The 20,086-nt window shown below is 37.1% G+C and overlaps 1 protein-coding gene and 1 pseudogene across 3 annotated transcripts in view; one reads left to right on the forward strand and one right to left on the reverse strand.

The window, feature by feature from the left end:
* The window catches only part of CDK17 (cyclin dependent kinase 17), a 120,408-nt gene that overhangs the window by 75,509 nt on the left and 24,813 nt on the right, over positions 1–20,086 (reverse strand). The gene's annotated exons all lie outside the window — the stretch shown is intronic.
* Positions 11,283–16,981, forward strand: LOC140602914 (small ribosomal subunit protein eS6-like; annotated as a pseudogene).

The following is a 20,086-nucleotide window of genomic DNA, read 5'->3' on the forward strand; positions in this document are numbered from 1 at the left end:
AAAAGATAAAATAAGTAAACCTCTAGCAATGCTGGTCAAGAAAAAAAAATAATGCATAGTATAACAATGGTGGAAATTAATTAGGTACCATTTTGTGAAGTTAAATACTGTATACTCTTTGAGCCTGCAATTTTTATTCTGGGTACACATCTGAGAGAAATTTTTAACACATTTACCCAGAAATATGAGTAGAAATATGCTCATAACAACATGTCTGTAATAGCATAATACTGGTAACAACCCAAATGTCTATAGTATGGAACTGTCTATAGTAAGGATCAATTATAATAAGTTTGCAGAATGGAATACTATATACAGTGATAAAAATGAGTAAACTACAACCACATGCAACAAGAATGAATATTATTAACACGATATCTAATCAAAAAAGCAAATCCAGAAGAACATGTTTTAGCATATTCTTTTTTAAAAAATAAAACCAAGAAAAAAAAACATTGTTTAGGTAAATGTATTTATAATAAAACTTTTATAAAATGTAAAAGACTGAAATACAAAGTTCAGAATGATAGTTACCATTTAGGGAGAGGCAAGGAAAACACACAGGAGGATCTAAGTTACTGGCATGTTTGAGAAACTGGATTCACAGATATTACTTTACTGAAGTTTAAATACATTCTGTGTAAGGTTATGCACAAACCAGTAATAATAATGTGTCATGAGCCAAGAATTGTGATTATGACAATTCTGTGCAAATTGGTGGGAAAATGCTAATTAAGTTTAGAGGGAAAAATCAGTAATGAAAGGAAAGGCATAATTAAAGACTGAGTGGGTTAAAAATCTTAAGAGAATAAATGAAATGTTTTAATAATAAAAAGGACATAGTCAAAATGGTTGATTTTTCCCCCCAATCCTGCCACTAAGTAGCTGTGTAATCTCGGACTAAGTCACTTAACTCACTTAACAGATGAGCTTCCAAAACAGACTATGCTCAGATGGATTTCTTTCTTTTATTTTCAGATACAAATGGCCTATATTTCATGTTATCAGGTATAAAATCTGGTCACTTCTGAAAGATGTACCATTCCATTCTGGGCTTCCCTTCTTTTCCTGGCCTACCAACATTATCTAATACCTGTCACTAAGCTTGTGCCCACAGATAAAAATAAGGCACCTAACTAAATCATCCCAGTAGATTCTCTTTGCTACTTCTACTGATATTACAACCACTTACACTGAACTTCAAAAGATATATATATATACTGGAGAACAGTTTTTATATGACATGTATTTGCTCAACAAATGTTGCTACAAAAAAGTTATGTTGATTAACACCAATTATCTAAGTCAGGCTCAACTACGTTATGCTACAATAACAAATACCAACAAATCTTGGTGGCTTAAAATAACTAAGATTTTATTCTTTTATGCTATCTGCTCATTGAGAGCACTCCTCCAAGTCTTCAGGGACCTAGGCTAAAGTAGCAGCCACCACAGGAAGGAGACAGTGTGGCAAAGTATATGCGGACTCCTACAGCCTCCATTTAGGAGTATCACACACTACTTGACTCACACTTAATTGGCTAAATCATGTCCCTTGGCCATGCCTAATTTTAATTTAGCAGGAATATCTACCATATTCCCAAGAGGAGAGTAAAAATATATGTGAACAATTTTCACAATTTCACAATGTGGAAACATCAAATGAAATGTTAACATACTATGATGCATGAAAAATTCAAGAATACAAAGAGAGGAGCCTGGTTCTAGGCTCAACGGATGAGCATCTGCCTTTGCTGAGGTTGTGATCCCGGGGTTCTAGGATCAAGTCCCACATCAGGTTCCCCGCAGAGGAGCCTGCTTCTCCCTCTGCCTATGTCTCTGCCTCTCTGTGTCTCTCATGAATAAATAAAATCTTTTTAAAAAAAAATTCAAGAATTCAAAAAATAATCAACATACAAGGTTTTGAAAAAATTTACCAACACGTATACCAACAAATTGGACAACCTAGAGAAGATGGATAATTCCTAGAAACATAATAGCCACCAAAACTGAAACAAGAAATACAAAATCTGAACAGACCAATTCCCAGCAAAGAAACTGAATCAGTGATCCAAAAACTCCCAACAAATAAAAGTCCAAGACCAGATGGTTTCACAGGCAAATTCTACTACACATTTAAAGAAGAGTTAATGCTTAGTCTTCTTAAACTACTCCAAAAAATAGAAAAGGAAGGAAAATTTCCAAATTTATTCTATAAAGCCAGCATTACCCTGATACCAAAACCAAATAAGGACACCACCACAAAAGAGAACTACAGGCCAATATCCCTGATGAACACAGATGCAAAAATCCTCAACAAAATATTAGCAAACCAGATCCAACACTACATTACAAAAATCATTCCTCACGATCAAGTGGGATTTATTCCTGGGTTGCACAAATGGTTCAATCTTCATGAGTAATCAAAGTGACAAATCACATCAATATGACAAAGGAGGGGCACCTGGCTGGTGCCTGCTTCTGCGCCTCTCTCTCTCTCTCTCTCATGAATAAATAAAATCTTAAAAAAAAAAAAAAGAAAACAATCTTATTTACAATTGCACCACAAATACTAAAATATCTAGGAATAAATCTAAACAAAAAGGTAAAAGACTTGTACTCTGAAAACTATAAAACACATGTGTAAAACACATGAAAGAAACTGATCACACAGGGGCATGTGGGGGGGCTCAGTCATTTAAGCATCTGCCTTCAATCCAGGTCATGATCCTGGGATCCTAGATCAAGCCCTGTGTTGGGCTCCCTGCTCAGTGGGGAGTCTGTTTCTGCCTCTCCCTTTGCCCTCTCCCCAGATCATGCTCTATCAAGTAAAATCTTTTAGAAAGAAAAAGGAAAAGGGAAAGGAAAAGGAAAAAGAAAAGGAAAGGAAAAAGAAAAAAAGAAAAAGAACAAATAGGACAAGACATGACATTCCATGCTCATGGTTTGAAAGAACAAATATTGTTAAAATGCCTATACTACTCAAAGCAATGTACACATTTAATGCAATCCCTGTGAAAATACCAATAGTATTTTTCACAGAACTAGAACAAATAATCCTATAATTTGTATGGAATCACAAAAGACCCTGATCACCAAAGCAATATTAAAAAAGAAAAGCAAAACCAGAAGCATCACAATTCCAGGCTTCAAGTTATATTACAGAGCTGTAGTAGTCAAAATAGAATGGAGCTGGCACAAAAATAGACACATAGTTCAAGGGAGCAGAATAGGAAGCCCAGAAATAAACCTACAGTTATATAGTCAATTAATTGTCAACAAAATAGGGAAGAATATGCATGGAGAAAAACTTTCTTCAAAAGGTGTTGGGAAAACTGGACACCTATGTGAAAAAGAATGAAATTGGACCACTTTCTTGCACCATACACAAAAATACACTCAAAATGCAAAACTTGATATCATAAAAATCCTAGAAGAGAGCACAGGCAGTAATTTTTCTGACATTGGTCATAGCAATACCCTCTGGATAGGTCTCCTGAGGCAAGGGAAATAAACTATTGGGACTACTTAAAAAAAAGAAAATCTCTGCAAAGCAAAAGAAATGACCAACAAAAACTAAGACAACCTAAGCGGTTGAATGGATAAAGATATATGCAAATGATATACTTGTTAAAGGGCTAGTATCCAAAATATATTAAAAACTGATACAGCTCAACACCCCCAAAAACCAATAATCCAAAAAAAAATGAGAAGACATGAACAGATATTTTTGTAAAGAAGACATACAGATGGCCAACAGACACAATGTAAAACACATGAAAAGATGCTCAACATCACATATCGGGGAAATGAAAATCAAAACCACAACGGAAATCACCTCAAACCTGTCAGAACAGCTAAATCAAAAACAAGAAATAACAAGGGTTGGTGAGGATGTGGAGAAAAAAGGAACCCTTGTGCACTGTTGGTGGGAATACAAACTGGTGCAGATACTGTGGAAGACTGTGGAGGTTCCTCAAAAAATTAAAAATAGAACTGTCCTACTTGGTTGGTTAAGTGTCGAACTCTTGATCACAATTCAGGTCTTGATCTCAGGTTCCTAAGTTAAGCCCTGCACTAGCTCCACACTGAGCACAGAGCCCATTAAAAAAAAAAAAAAAAAAAAAAAAAAAAAGGAGAAGAACTGCCCTATGATACAGTAATCATGCTACTGGATATTTTTACCCAAAGCACAGGAAAACACTAATTCGAGGAATATATGCACCCCCGTTTATTGCAGCACTATTTATAATAGCTAAACTATGGAGCAGCCCAAGTGTCCCTGACAAATGAATGGATAAAGATGTGGTATATATAAAGATAGATGTATAAATATACACGTCTATATATATAGATATGGGCAGATAGATATATGTATATTTATATAGATACATACAATGGAATACTATTCAGCCATTTAAAAAGAATGAAATGGAGATCCCTGGGTGGCACAGCGGTTTGGCGCCTGCCTTTGGCCCAGGGCGCGATCCTGGAGATCCGGGATCGAATCCCACGTCGGGCTCCCGGTGCATGGAGCCTGCTTCTCCCTCTGCCTATGTCTCTGCCTCTCTCTCTCTCTCTCTGTGACTATCATAAATAAATAAAAATTAAAAAAAAATAAAAAGAATGAAATGGGGGAACCCTGGGTGGCACAGCAGTTTGGTGCCTGCCTTTGGCCCAGGGCGCGATCCTGGAGACCGGGGATGGAGTCCCACGTTGGGCTCCTGGTGCATGGAGCCTGCTTCTCCCTCTGCCTGTGTCTCTGCCTCTCTCTCTCTCTCTCTCTCTCTCTCTCTCTGCATCTCTATGAATAAATAAATAAAATCTTTAAAAAAAAAAAAAAGAAGAATGAAATCTTGCCATTCTCAACAACAGGAATGGTGTTAGAGAGGGCAACCCGGGTGGCTCAGCGGTTTAGCGCCGCCTTTGGCCCAGGGCGTGATCCTGGGGACCCAGGATCGAATCCCACATCATGCTCCCTGCATGGAGCCTGCTTCTCTCTCTGCCTGTGTCTCTGCGCCTCTATGTCTCTTGTGAATAGATAAAATCTTAAAAAAAAAAAAAAAAAAAGGAATGGTGCTAGATAGTATAATGCTTAGTGAAATAAGCCAGTAAGGGAAAGACAAATACCACATGATTTCACTCACATATGGAAGTTAAAAAACAAAGGGGAAAGTAAAAGAGAGACAAATCAAAAAACAGACTCTTAACTACAGAGAACATACAAATGGTTACCAGAAGGGAGGTAGGTGGTGGTGGTTGGGGGGGGGGGGGACTAGTGAAACAGGTGAAGAGGATTAGGAGGGCACCTGTTTCGATGAGCACTAAGTAGTGTATGGAACTGCTGGATCACTATATAGTACATCTGAAACAAGCAATAGCACCACATGTTAACTACACTGGAACAAAACGATTTAGCAACATAAAAACTCAAAAAGTAAATAGAAGGCTAAATGACCAGATACCCATCAAAATTCTGAAAGATAAAGCAAAAACTCAGGGCACCTGGGTGGCTCAGAGGTTGAGCATCTATTTTTGGCTCAGGTTGTGATCCCCGTGTCTTAGGATCAAGTCCCAAAATCAGGATCCCCACAGGGAGCCTGCTTCTCCCTCTGCATATGTCTCTGCATCTCGTGTCTCTCATGAATAAATAAAATCTTTTAAAAAAATAAAGCAAAAAAAAAAAAAAATCTACATCCCTCAACAAGTATAAAGAAATTTCAGGGAAATACTTTTTTCCTTAAAATCTCAGTATTGTAGACTAAGACATTCAAATTAGTTAGCTTATCAACAGATCCTCTCCTACAAATAAGTCGGAATAGAAAGATGTCCCCAACTCTCTCAGTCTGAAAAACTGTAACTATAGATTTAAATTGTTTGATTTAAACTGAGGAGGAGGTAGCCTATACTAAAGAGTATAACAATAGAATGACGTGGGTGCCAATATGTTGTACCGTGATGGGAGTTAAGGGTCTGGAACTAGGGTATTTGTAGGCCAAGATGACTCCACTAAATACTGGAGGCAAAGTGTATTGCAATCAAAATAACTAGAAGACCTGGAAGCCCTCTGGTTGGCCCTATATCAAGCATTAATAATGCACTAATAAGTAAAGCACACTGTAATACAGGGCTCATTCCATGAGCATAATGAAGGTAGAAGGGAAGGAGAAGCTTAAAATCTCAATCAAAAGTGAGACATGACAGGTATAGGCCTGATAACCTGAGAAATATCATCATGATTGGATCTGGATTCTTCCCTGGAACAAAGCCGTATAAGAGTTGGTGAAAATGTAGTGAGATAAGTCAATCTCACAAACAACAGAACTAGAACAATTAAACCAGAAAACCCAAATCAAGCCTTAGGTATGTGACTTTTAGAAGAGTATTAAATAACCTTTGATGCCACGTTAACATTTGATTTAAATATCTCAGTATCTGAGGACCTTCATATGCCAAAAATAATCAAAATAAGATCTTTCCCTTTATCAGGTAATTTTTGTGATGACTTCTGCCCTTTACAACCATATCTACAAGCATATTTATTAATTAAAATATTTATTGGCCTCAAAGTGAGAAATTAAAAGAAAGCAGGGAGCGACAGTGAAGTGGAATAATGATATATTCTCAAGCAGCTCTGGGACCACAGATAAGGGAAGACATCTGATAGAGGATACAGAGAACAAAAAAGACCTAGCACACTGCAGAGGTTCAATAACTACTAAATGAAGAATGGCCTAATGTGACCTCCAGGGCTTTGGTCTGTAAAGGCCTACTATTTTGACCAGTCTATTATTAGTCAGGTATCAGTCAAAAGACAGAAATCGTATCAGTAATTTTTACAGAGAATTTAGTATAAGTTGTTAACCACAAACTGGAGAACTGGAAAGGCAAAAAAAGGAATCATATAATCACAAAGATAGTAATGACAGGAAGCAGCTATGACACCCCCCTTCCCACCCACCCCCCAACCCAGAGCCGAGGGAAACAAAAGGAAGTGATTGGAATTACAAAACTCAAGGGTTTGCAGAAATCCTGTAAAACTGGAGCCCAGATCTCTAAAAATAAAGCACTCTTTAAAGAACACTAAGAACCAAGAACTTGAAGGAGGGTCCCTCCAAAACTGGGACACAAATCCCTGAAAGGGAACAAAAGGCTAGCTGATGGTATCTAGGAGGGATGTGGTGAGGTTCTATGAGTGTGGAAAAATGCAAAATGGAGTCATTTGCCCCTCCTACTCTTGCCAGGGTGAAGTCCTCTGTTGCTGTGAAGATAAAGATAGGAAGAAGTAAACATAAAGGAGCAAGTCGCTTGTCCCTCCCCTTGCTTTCCTATTTCCCACTCTCTTATTGGTAGAATTTAATAGACAACCAGGTGGGAAATGAGAAATACAGTTTGAAGGGTCTCAGCTCCTACGCCAGGTAATAAAGTTTAGAAGGATGAGTCTGAAGCTCACAAAAAATACCTTAAAAGCCAGCATCACCTATACAATTTTCTTCTCTCTAGATACTTAAGGCAATATTCTGCAAATATTTACAAGGCTCTAGTTAAATTAAGCAATTTGATTTTTCTCATGACTTTTGAGGAAATTATATAGTCAACACTAAAATAAGAGCACCTACTTTAACACTCCAAACTTTAAAAGAACCACCACCCTTGCTGTACTCTATAAATTAGGCAATGCACCGACCTTCTCAACAAAATCAGAACCTCAAGGGATGCCTGGGTGGCTCAGAGGTTGAGCATCTGTCTTCGGCCCAGGGCGTGATCCTGGAGCCCCGGGATCGAGTCCTACATCGGGCTCCCTGCATGGAGCCTGCTTCTCCCTCTGCCTGTGTCTCTGCCTCTCTCTCTTTCTCTGTTTCTCATGAATAAATAAATGAAATCTTTAAAAAAAAAAAAAAAATCAGAACCTCAAGAGTTTGAAAACAATCTTGTGGCTCCAATTTAGTATCTATATGAAACTTTAAAACTCTCATGTATTCAAATATTGTCACAAGATTAATGTGAATTAATGACAGGCCTGAATTGCTAAAATTTTAGATGAATGCTATTTCATTATTTCAAAAATGTAAATAGCTTTTTCTTTTGGACAAAATATTTTCCTAGTAATTAATTTTAATATTTTTATTGCCTGAAATGTTCTGAATCTTCCTCTGGAATAGATGACTTACACATACATCACTTCAAAATACCATATATTTCACCAAATTGAAGATGCCATCGATTATAGAACACAGCATTATTGCATAAATCACTAATGGGAAAAAGATGCTGTAAGTTAAACTATGACTGCATGAGTTCTTTCATGGACTTTTATGAATTCCTGAAAGAACTCTACCACATTAATAATCTAAAGTACTGAGGCACCCAGTGTCTTCGGCTCAGGTCTGATACCAGGGTCCTGGGATGAGCCCTGAGTCAGAGTCCCTGCTCAGCGGGGAGTCTGCTTCTGCTTCTCCCCCTCCCTGACCCTGCTCATGCTAATATATAGAATCTTAAAAAAAAAAAAAAAAAAAAAAAGAAAAGAAAAATCTAATGTACTGAGAAGAGGTATTATCTCAGAATATATTTTAGTAACTTTTTTATTGCCGATTGCTCTTGTATCAGTTCTTATAGTGCATGTAAGTATTTTGGTTTCTTAAACTTCTATTTTTATTTCCCTTACAGTATTATCTTTTTACTTACTCAATAGCATAAATATTAACCTTAGTTCACTTCTGTTCATTTTAAACTGGTAGGCTAAATAATTTTATTCAACATTTGCAGGCTAAGGAAGGAGATGGGAGAGGATGGAGAAGAATGGATACAGTTTCTGAGGTGGCCATGAAAATGTTCTGAAATCAGACTACGGTGATGACTGTATAAACGTAAATATATTTTAAAAAACCACCAAACTATACATTTTGAAGGGGTAAGTTTTACACAGAAACTGTATTCCAACAATGCTGTTAAAATTGTATTTATGATAAATTCTGCTTTCTTACATCAAAAGTTTTCAAAAAAGGAATATTTATAGTATACTTCTGAAATAATTGTAAATAAATATATCAGAAGATTCTCTAGTTCAGGTGTCAGCAAACTTTTTCAACTGAGGTTCCACAGAATCTTAGGCTCCCATGAAGTACTACTTATTCAAGAGATCATGACTTAAAAAATAATAAACTCTGCACAATGAAAGAGAAGTCACAGTGCTGCAAGGTGATCCAGCAGCTCCATTAGCAGCTTTGTGTCAGCTCCTTAAGATAGTACATTTTTTAGAAATTCCACATAAACGGAGTCATGGAAGAGTATTTATTCTTACATGTGTGACTTCTATATTCAGCATGATACTGAGATTAATCCATGTTGTTGTGTGCATCCAGTTTCTTGCTGTTGCTGAAGAGTATTCCACTATATGGATATACCACATTTTCTTCATTAGCCTGTTAATGAACATTTGTTTCCAGTTTCTGAATACAGTGATTAAAGTTCCTATGAACATTCTTGTACAAATCTTTTTTGCTGGGTCATTATGGTAGATGTCCACTTAACTTTCTAAAGAATGGCCCATTTTCCAAAGTGGCCGTACAGGTTTTACATTCCACCAGCAAGGTATATGTTCTAGTTATTCCACATCATCATAAACACATTATCTTTTTTAAATTCTAGTCATTCTGATGCATCTGCCATTTTAATTTGTATTTTCCTAGTGACTAATCTCACGTATAATTCATATAACTTCTTCGAATCTTTTGTCCACTTTAAATAGAGTTGTCTTAAGACTTCTTTGGGTTTAAGTCCTTTGTCGAACATGCATTGGAAATCTCTGTTCTATGGCTTGCCTTTTGTTCTCTCTTGTTTTTTATGGTTGGTTCTCTTTGCATCCTAAAATTTCTGGTACATTATCACAAATATTTTTTCTGTATTTTTATTCTACAAGTTTTATATTTTTAGCCTTACAATTTAAGACCATTGACCATTTTCAATTACTTCTTTGTAGTTGGTGTGAGGTAAAGGTCACTGTTCATTTCCCACAGATTTTTTTTGTCTACTTGTTCTATCAGAGAGGTTTATTAAATCTACAACTGGGATCCCTGGGTGGCGCTGCGGTTTGGCGCCTGCCTTTGGCCCAGGGCGCGATCCTGGAGACCCGGGAACGAATCCCACATCGGGCTCCCGGTGCATGGAGCCTGCCTTCTCCCTCTGCCTGTGTCTCTGCCTCTCTCTCTCTCTCGTGACTATCATAAATAAATAAATAAATAAATAAATAAATAAATAAATAAATAAATAAATAAATAAATCTACAACTATAATTGTGGACTCTTTTCCTTTTAGCTCAATTTTTGCTTTATATTATGTATATACAAATTAGAACTGTTATATCTAATACATTGACCCTTTTAACATTATCCCTTATCTCCAATAATGTTTCTTGCCTAAAGCTACTATATCTATTAGTATAGTCACACATGCCATTTCTTAGCTAACATTTGCATGCTACATTGTTTCCCATATTTTTACTCTGAAATTGTTTATGCTTTGTGAACAGCATATAGTTGGGTTTTGCTTTTTTTTATTCAGGCTGATAATCTGTCTTATAATGGAAACATTTAGTCCATTTGCATTTAATTACTGATATAGTTGAGTTTAAGTCTACCATCTTTCTTTTTTTTTTTCCATCTTTCTATTTTATTTTCCATTTGACCCCCGTTCTCGTCTGTCTTTTGTTCTTCTTTCATTTTTTATTAATCGAATATTATTCTATTTTATGTATTCTATAGGCTTATCTTTTAGCATCATTCATTCTTTCAGTGGTTACTGTAAAGATACAAAAATGCATCTTTATTTTCTATCTTAAACTAGTACTTTTATCATGTCCCATATAAATGAGATTCTTGTAATTTAATTCTATTTACTTCCTCTTTTTGCTACTATGGTCACATAATTACTTCTACATGTTATACTGTTTTCCAATATAACATTTCTAATGGAATATGAGAACATTGTTAAAACTGCTGGTTTAAGCAATTAACAGCCTTGCCTGCCATATTTAGCTATTACAGTACTCTGTATTCAATCATGCTTCTACTTGAGAATTTTTTCCTGTAGCCTGGTGGACTTCCTTAATATTTCCTGAAGTGTGGGTATGCTGCTAATGACTTCTCTCAGTTTTTGTTTATGCAAGAATATATTTATTTCATTTTTATTTTTCTAAAAATAAAATATCTAAAAATAAAATAAAAATAAAAATATTTTTATTTTTCTAAAAATAGAAATTTTCATTTCTATTTTTCTATTTTTCAGAGTATAGAATTACTGGTTGTCTACTTCTTTTAGCACTTTAAAGGGGTTATTCCACTGTCTTTTAACTTACATAGTAGTTGAAAAGTAAACTTTGAAAATTCTTATGATTCCTCTGTAACTAACATGTCTTTTCCTCCTTCTGTTTTTATGTGGGTTTCAGCACTGTGATCTGGAACAGTATGCTGAGGAAAACATAACAGCAGGCAGACATAGTACTACTGACTCCTACTTTTAAGTTGTTAACTACTTAATAAATAGAATTATTATTTCTTTTAGCTTAGTAATGCTATGAATAGTTTTCTAAAATACCAAAGGTAAGAGTTCATTATTTATCCTATTTTGGGTTCACCAAACTTCCTCCATCAGTGGTCTTAAGAGTTGTGAAAAATAGCCATTATTTCTTCAAATATTGCTTTTGCCCCTTTCCCCTAACCATTTCATCAATGTCTTAATCTGCTTTGCTGCTATAACAAAATACCATAGATTAGAGAGCTTATAAACAACAGAAATTTCTCATGGTCTGGAAGCTGAAAGTCTGAGATCAAGGTGCCAGCATGATCATGTGAGGACCCTCTTCTGTGCTATAGACTTCTTGCTGTATTCTCTCACTTTGGAGGATTTCTTTTATATAAGCATTAATCCCATGCATGAAAGCCCCACCCTCATGACCTCAGCACCTCCCTAAAACTTCACATCCTAATACCATCACAATGGGCATTAGGATTTTGACATGAAATTTGGGGACCAAACATTCAGAGCATAACACTTAGGGACTCCAATTACACATATGTTAAATCATCTAGCTATATTATACTTGTTTTTTATGTTGTTTCTTTCCATCTTGTTTTCTTATTGCTTTAAACATATCCTCTCAATAATCCTCTCAGTTTCTATAAAGAAACACAGCAAGTACTTTAGGAAATCACCTCAATATACTTGGTCTACAGTACTTTCTAAATGGGAAAATGAAAATATTTTCCTCTATGTTTCACAAATAAACCAAAAACTGCCTTGAAAAAACAAAATTAAGATTAGCAAATTACTGCTCCATTTTAGGGAAAATGCTGAGAATTCAGTTATACCTCAGTCTCATCCATGAAAGCTATTAAATATGTTCAAGAACGTATGAGGTCAAAACAAACAGGAGACAGAACAAGCTATATAAGGAAGGTGCTTAATTTGCAAAAAGTATCAGTTATGATAAAATCTTTTTTAGACAACAAACCTTTGTCTTTTTGCCTCAAATACCTTTTGTCAGTTTAAAAATCCTCTGGATATTTATAAAATGAGATCCTATACATTGTATTATTATTTATTATGTATTTATCCATAAGAATTTTAAAGGTTTAAAATTATCCTTAAATATATCATTCAATGTTAAATAAAAATAAAATTGCTTTTCTCCCCAAAGATGAGATATGTACTAATAGACACATGTAGATAATTCATTTACCAATTTACTATTAAAATAACATGAATGGCACCATTATGTACCTAGCCCTATGGAGTTTATAAGCAGTCTTCACATCTTATTTGATTCTTAAAATGACTCTGTAAGGTAAAAAGGTATAATTATTTACCATTCCTGTTATGCAAATGAGGAAACAAAAGCTCAAAACTTAAGTGAGTCACCATAGATTCATTAATCTACTAAGTAAATCCTAATAAAATAGAAATTTAATACCTATGTGTTCCTTCCATTAATCTGTTCACAAAGAAGTTGGCTCATGTGCATATCACAAGTGAAATACAAATTATCTTTCTTTTTAATTTTTATAATATTCTTGAATAAAACTGAGTCAAAGAATGTGCGATCTTTTTCAAAAGAAAAACCACACCATAAAGCAATTTTAGCAACATCAAATTATCTGTAAAAGTTACCAAATTTCATTTACTGTCATATTAAAGTATACAAATTATTTCCTAATGAGAATATTCTAATAGAATTTTTAAAGTATTTTTAAAACTAGGTTTATACAAAGTAGATAATACTATAAATATTACCTTTACAGAAGACCTATAAACATGCCTCTTTCCTCCTTTAGTAGGCCTCTGATCATTTCTTCTTGGGGAGAATCATAAAGAATTTCCAGACTCAATACCACAAACGGTTAGGAAAAAATTTCAACTATTTCTAGTTTTACTGCCACACTTCTGAGAAGAGGTATCTGACCCTCCAATGCCATCCAGACTTTCTAGACTAGCCATTACACACACACACACACACACGTATTTTTAAGAATTTTAATACACTTCAAACCAGTGTGCCAGGTTCATTTCAGCTCCTTCACTGCCAAACCTGGGGGCAGGGACTGCTTCGGTTTCTCTTCTTTCTCTTTATCTGTGATGACCAATGTATAAAGGTATCTGCTGTATCAAACTTTATTTTTTTTAATTTTTTTTTTTTAATGATAGTAACAGAGAGACAGAGACAGAGAGAGAGAGAGGCAGAGACACAGGCAGAAGGAGAAGCAGGCTCCATGCACCTGGAGCCCGACGTGGGATTCGATCCCAGGTCTCCAGGATCGCGCCCTGGGCCAAAGGCAGGCGCCAAACCGCTGCGCCACCCAGGGATCCCTGTATCAAACTTTAAACTTCACATTATCCACATTTTTCCTGATCTTGACAGATTTGGCATCCTTTAGCCTGGCCATGAGCAGAAAGTTTTTGAATTCTTCAATTTTGTGAGGCATGGCTACAAGGGATGCAGAGAGTGTGCAGAGGGATGGCTACAAGGGATGCAGAGAATGTGCAGAGGGCACCACCCAAAAGACCTACCCAGTGTATTTTTAAATAAAATTATTTATAATTATCAATGAACTCTTTGAAAACAGTACTGTCAAGTATCAGACACTCCATCAGAGAAACAGGGCACACTCATTACTATATGAACACAGATGTTACCTTGCTACATAGCAAGTCATTTCTGTGATTACTTTTATGGACATTATAACCCAGTCCTTCAAATACAGGACTAGGTTATATACTGAAGTCTTTTAGTTCTAAGTATAATAAACCACAGCCACTGATATAATAACATTATATACTATATAATATGTCATTCTATCTAGTGTATTGCAACATACAGGACAAATAGACATGAAGAAAATAAAAAGCATCTTTGAAAACTAAGTGGAATTATAAGCTGCTATTTAATAAAGTAAACTATCCTGGGATGCCTGGGAGGCTCAGCAGTTTGGGGCCTGCCTTAGGGTATGATCCTAGAGGCCCAGGATGGAGTCCCACATCAGGCTCCCTGCATGGAGCCTGCTTCTCTCTCTGCCTGTGTCTCTGCCTCTGTGTGTGTGTCTCTCATGAATAAATAAATAAAATCTTAAAAAAAAAAAAAAAGTCAACTGCCAAAACAAAGTCAGTTAATGGTAACCGGCTAAGGCTAAGATCCATAGTTTGATCCTACATAAGTCAGGAATATCACATAGCTGTAACTCTGGACACTTAGAAAATATGTATCAGTGGCCTATGAGGATTTAGCAAAATTATAGGTGGTTTAATGCCATCAGTCAACAGAAAGGTATACAACTCCAAAGGATGTGATGTTGTGTAAACGTCTGGGTCCTGTTGTTTTTTTCTAAGTAGAAAGATACTAACTACGTAAGTCAACAAAATTACAATGCTTACAAAACACCTCAATACATTTTATTACTTCCGTATTTCTTTTTCCTCTCATTTCATGACTTTTTTTTTTAATTTTTATTTATTTATGATAGTCACAGAGAGAGAGAGAGAGAGAGGCAGAGACACAGGCAGAGGGAGAAGCAGGCTCCATGCACCGGGAGCCCGATGTGGGATTCGATCCCGGGTCTCCAGGATCGTGCCCTGGGCCAAAGGCAGGCGCCAAACCGCTGCGCCACCCAGGGATCCCATTTCATGACATTTTTAATGATTGTTGCCCTTCCTTTTTTTTTTTTTCCCCAACTCAGTATATCTTCCAAAAGTCAAGCACAGAGACTTCTACTATGGTGGTAGTTCCTTTGGTATCAGGAAGACTTACAAAGTAAAACAACAGTTCTCGATTGTGTAATTAATGCTTTCAATAAGTATTCCGTGCTCATGTTTTAAGCACTTGAATTTCTTATCATCAAAGTAAGAAATATGTGAACTGCACTTTATGTACTACATTTAAGGTTATTTCTATAATAACCTTAAATTCCCAAAAATGAAAGTGGCTTTATAGTTAATGAGTTAGAAATTGTTCACAACTGGGGCACCTGGGCAGCTCACTTGGTTATGCGTCTGACCCTTAGTTTTGGCTCTGGTCCAGGAATCAGGGCCTTGAGTTGGGCTCCACGCTCAACACAGAGTCTGCATGTTTCTCTCCCACTTGTTTGTTTTCTCTCTCTCGAATAAATAAATAAAATCTTAAAAAATTGCTCACAATTTTTTGTGGATCCCTCTTGTCTATCCAGTAACTTATAGTTTTCCATATATGAAATTATCTATTCTACCATGTGCATCATAGCAGAAATGAAGTTGAAATCTCTAGAAAATAAAGCTCCATAAAACCCAGCAGGAATATGTAGAGAATAATAATCATTCAAGAGCAATGATCTGAAAATGTGTGTATCAAGAAACAATGATTTGCTGTCTAACACAGACAAAAGAGTTGTCACACTTTTGGTATGCTTTTTTTGGAAAAGGATGAGTTTATAAAGTCTCAGGTCTACTGCATCTATAGGAATGGTCTAGAAAGATTTCAATAGGAAAAAATAAGTAGAGAAGGGGAAGGATTATTTCTCTGTTCAACAAAGAACAGTAGGTTAAAACTATTGTTTCTTTTATTATTCTGAATCCATCTGTATAAAGTGTTAAGAAAGTCAAAAGGTGCTCTTTTTCGTGGCACCTCCGAGGCGGTAGGCCGCATCAGGATGAAGCTGAACATCTCTTTCCCAGCTACTGGCTGCCAGAAACTCATTGAAGTGGATGATGCACGCAAACTGCGTACCTTTTATGAGAAGCATATGGCCACAGAAGTTGCTGCCGATGCTCTGGGTGAGGAATGGAAGGGTTACGTGGTGCGAATCAGTAGTGGCAATGACAAACAAGGCTTCCCCATGAAGCAGGCTGTCTTGACCAACGGCCGCATCCGCCTGCTGCTGAGTAAGGGGCATTCCTGCTACCGACACAGGAGGACTGGAGAGAGGAAGTGCAAATCTGTTCAGGGTTGCATTGTGGATGCCAATCTCAGTGTTCTCAATTTGGTTATTGTGAAAAAAGGGGAGAAGGATATTCCTGGACTCACGGATACTACTGTGCTTCGTCGCGTGGGGCCCAAAAGAGCCAGCAGAATCCAAAAGCTTTTTAATCTGTCAAAAGAAGACGATGTCCGCCAGTATGTTGTTAGAAAGCCCCTAAACAAAGAAGGTAAGAAACCTAGAACCAAAGCACCCAAGATTCAGCGTCTTGTTACTCCCCGTGTCCTCCAACACAAACGTCGGCGTATTGCTTTGAAAAAAACAGCGTACTAAGAAAAATAAGGAAGAGGCTGCAGAATATGCTAAACTTTTGGCCAAGAGAATGAAGGAGGCCAAAGAAAAACACCAGGAACAGATTGCCGAGAGACGGAGGCTGTCCTCTCTGAGAGCTTCTACCTCTAAGTCTGAGTCCAGTCAAAAATGAGATTCTCTAAGAGTGACAAAATAAATAAGATCAGACACCAAAAAAAAAAAAAAAAAAGAAAGTCAAAAGGTCACAATCTTTAGATGTAGCTATATGTTCCCATGCAATTTGGTGGCTAGAAGTTAGGAATTGTTCCTTGTTTCAAAGGTAGGAAATGAGAGGTTATCCTGAGGTCAGGATCTTCTTATGTGGCTCTTGATCTAAATTGTGTTAACTTGCTCTGCTCTAGGATGAAAGCAATTATGACCAGATCGATGTGCTATACATCTGGTTAGTCAGCTGCTCCAGAGCCAGCAAAACAGCTTTGGGGCCCTCTCTGGGCACGGTGCCTCCTAAGATTTGAGTATAGGCCAATCCTGTTGCCCACTAATTCTTAAAGATATTTTCTGATCGCCAAGATAAGAAACATAAACAGAAAATATCCTTTTAATTTTCCAAGTAAACTGCTGAGCCACCGGGCTGCCCTCTTAGGGGCAATTTTTGTTAAGCTCCAGTAACTCACCAAATTCCAATTCTGGAATCTACTTCTGGGTATCTTCTACTTTGAATAGCCTTGGAGCTATATAGGCTTTGGTTCTTTTGTACCTTTCGTTCCTTTTTACTGTCACTTAGGCATTATCAATTGGAAATGGCCAGACTTGCAAACAATGTGATCTCAGGCAAATTTGCTAAAATTTTTGAGTCTGTTTCCTCACTTAGTATTGTGGAGCAACACCAACTCATTAGGCTTTCATGGGAATTAAAAAAGATAGAGTTATATTCAGTTGCTAATAAAATCTGGCCATATATAGAATACTCCAATTGCAGTTTACTAAAGGCAGCCCAGGTGGCTCAGCAGTTTAGTGCCACCTTCAGCCCAGGGTGTGATCCTGGAGACCCGGGATGGAGTTCCACATTGGGCTCCCTGCATGGAGCCTGCTTCTCCCCCTGCCTGTATCTCTGCCTCTCTCCTTCTGTGTCTCTCATAAATAAATAAAATCTTTAAAAAAAATTGCCCCTAAGAATATCCAACTGAGAGAAGGTCAAGCATGGGATTAGGATCCAATTTCATTTTGATTCATAAGTTCTCAAAGTGCAATCTGTAAAATCTTTACAGGGGTGTCTGGTCCTGAGATCAAAATTATTTTTATAGTGATACTAAGAAGTTACTTGCCTTTCTCACTTTTCTCTCAAGTGTACAGCAGAGTTTTCCAAAAACTACACTGCATGGAATATTGCAACAGGTGGAAATGCAAAAGTAGAGGAGAGAATCCAGCTGTTTCCTATTGAGCTAGACAGGAAAGAGATCTACAAATACATAAAACAACGGTAATATTATTGCCATGTTTTTAAAGTTATTTTTCATTTAAAATATGCACTGTGATTAATTTGTTTCATTTTAAGTAAATTAAAATTAAAGAACATAAAGAAGTCCAGAGACGAAAAAGGTTGAAAAAGCTGCTGCTCTAGATGGAGGATGAAAGATGGTAGGAGACCCTAGGCTCACCTTGTCCCATGAATACAACTATGTAACCATCAAATAATCTTAAACACCCCCAAAATTGACCCAAAGACCAGCAGAACAAACTCCACAACTAAAAGTAGAGAAGAAGCCACACTTAAAAAGGTAGGAAGTACAGAGACAGGGCTTGGGAGAGAAACAGATGTTGGCCACTGAGGTGGGGAGAGAGACACAGTTGCAGAGAAGGATGAAAGACAGCCCAGCACACAGGGAAAAGTCAATCTCCACAGCAACTGGCTTGGAAAGGGAGAAGGGCTTGAGTTCTTGAGTTCTTGCAACTAACAGAGTTAAAGCTTGGAATTTTAGTGGTCAGCAGGCTTGGCTGGGATAGAGCCCCAAGGGCACTGTGCTGCTCTTAGAATGAAGGCAAACAACCCATGGACATACAGCATGGAAACAGCGATCTTAAGAGCTCCTAGGGCACACGGTGGTAGCTGATTTGCTCATCTTGAGCATGTCCCAGAGAGGCGGCCTTCATGGAGAGGCTATCCTTCCCTCTCTGTGAGGAGAGAAGGCCCCCTGAGGTTATCAGTGTAGCACCACCACCAGCTACCTAATTGCTTACACCAAGCCCTGCCTTCTAATGCTCCAGTGGAACCACACCCTTTCCAGACTTACTTGCCTTGGCAAGGTGAGCCCCCTCCCCAACAAGACCAGCCCAAACTCCTGCCTATACCCAGTCTCCCGACCCAGGAGTTCTGTGGGGCGTTGGTTCTGGTGGCTGTGGCAACAGGTCTCATTTCACAAACAGAGAAGAGCACACAAGGTTAATACTCACCACATTCAGGCCAGAGACAAAACATTGCCCATAGCAGTAAAGCTTCTGCACACTATTGGCCTGAAGGATAGAGCACCCAGAATACAAAAGGAGAGTGCACACAACACACACTGGAGGCACTCTCTGAAGTGCCAGGCCCTGGGGAACAGGAGACACTACACAGCAGGGCATTACAGAACCTCTTTTCATAAGGCCATTATTACCTTAAGAACAGGAGATTTAAGCTGACTTTTCTAACACAAAGAAAAAGGCAGTAAGACTTAAAATGAGAAGACAGAGAAAAATGTCTCAAATCAAAAAACAAGACAAGGTCATGGCCAGAGATCTAATCAAAACAGATATAAGTAATACATCTGATTTTACAGGATTTTAAACAATGATCATTAGGGTACTCACTGATTTGAGAAAAAAGTGGAAGACTTGAGTAAGACCCTTACAGAGAGATAAATAACAGCAGACATAAAGGGCTCAATAAACAAAATGAGAAACACTCTTGATGGAATGAAAGGCTGAAAGAAGCAAAGGAATGAATTACTGAGAAGACAGAGTAATATAAAGTAATCAAGCTGAACAAAAGAGAGCAAAAAGAATTATGCAAAATGAGAATAAATGTAAGGAACATAGTGACTTAACCAAACGTAAAAACATCCAAATTACAGGAGTCCAAAAAGAAGAAAGAGAAAGGGGACAGAAAATTCATTTGGATAATAACTAAAAAATTCCCTGATCTGGGGAAGAAAACAAATAGGAGGCACAGAAAACTTCCATCAAAATCAACAAAAGCAGATTCATCCCAAGACAGACTAGTTAAACTGGCAAAATATAGTGACAGAAAATTTTAAAAGCAGAAAGACAAAAGGAGACAGTAACTTAAAAGGGAAAACCAT

This window comes from Canis lupus, chromosome 13, assembly GCF_048164855.1.
Source record: "Canis lupus baileyi chromosome 13, mCanLup2.hap1, whole genome shotgun sequence".
In the NCBI taxonomy this organism is placed as follows: Eukaryota; Metazoa; Chordata; class Mammalia; order Carnivora; family Canidae; genus Canis; species Canis lupus.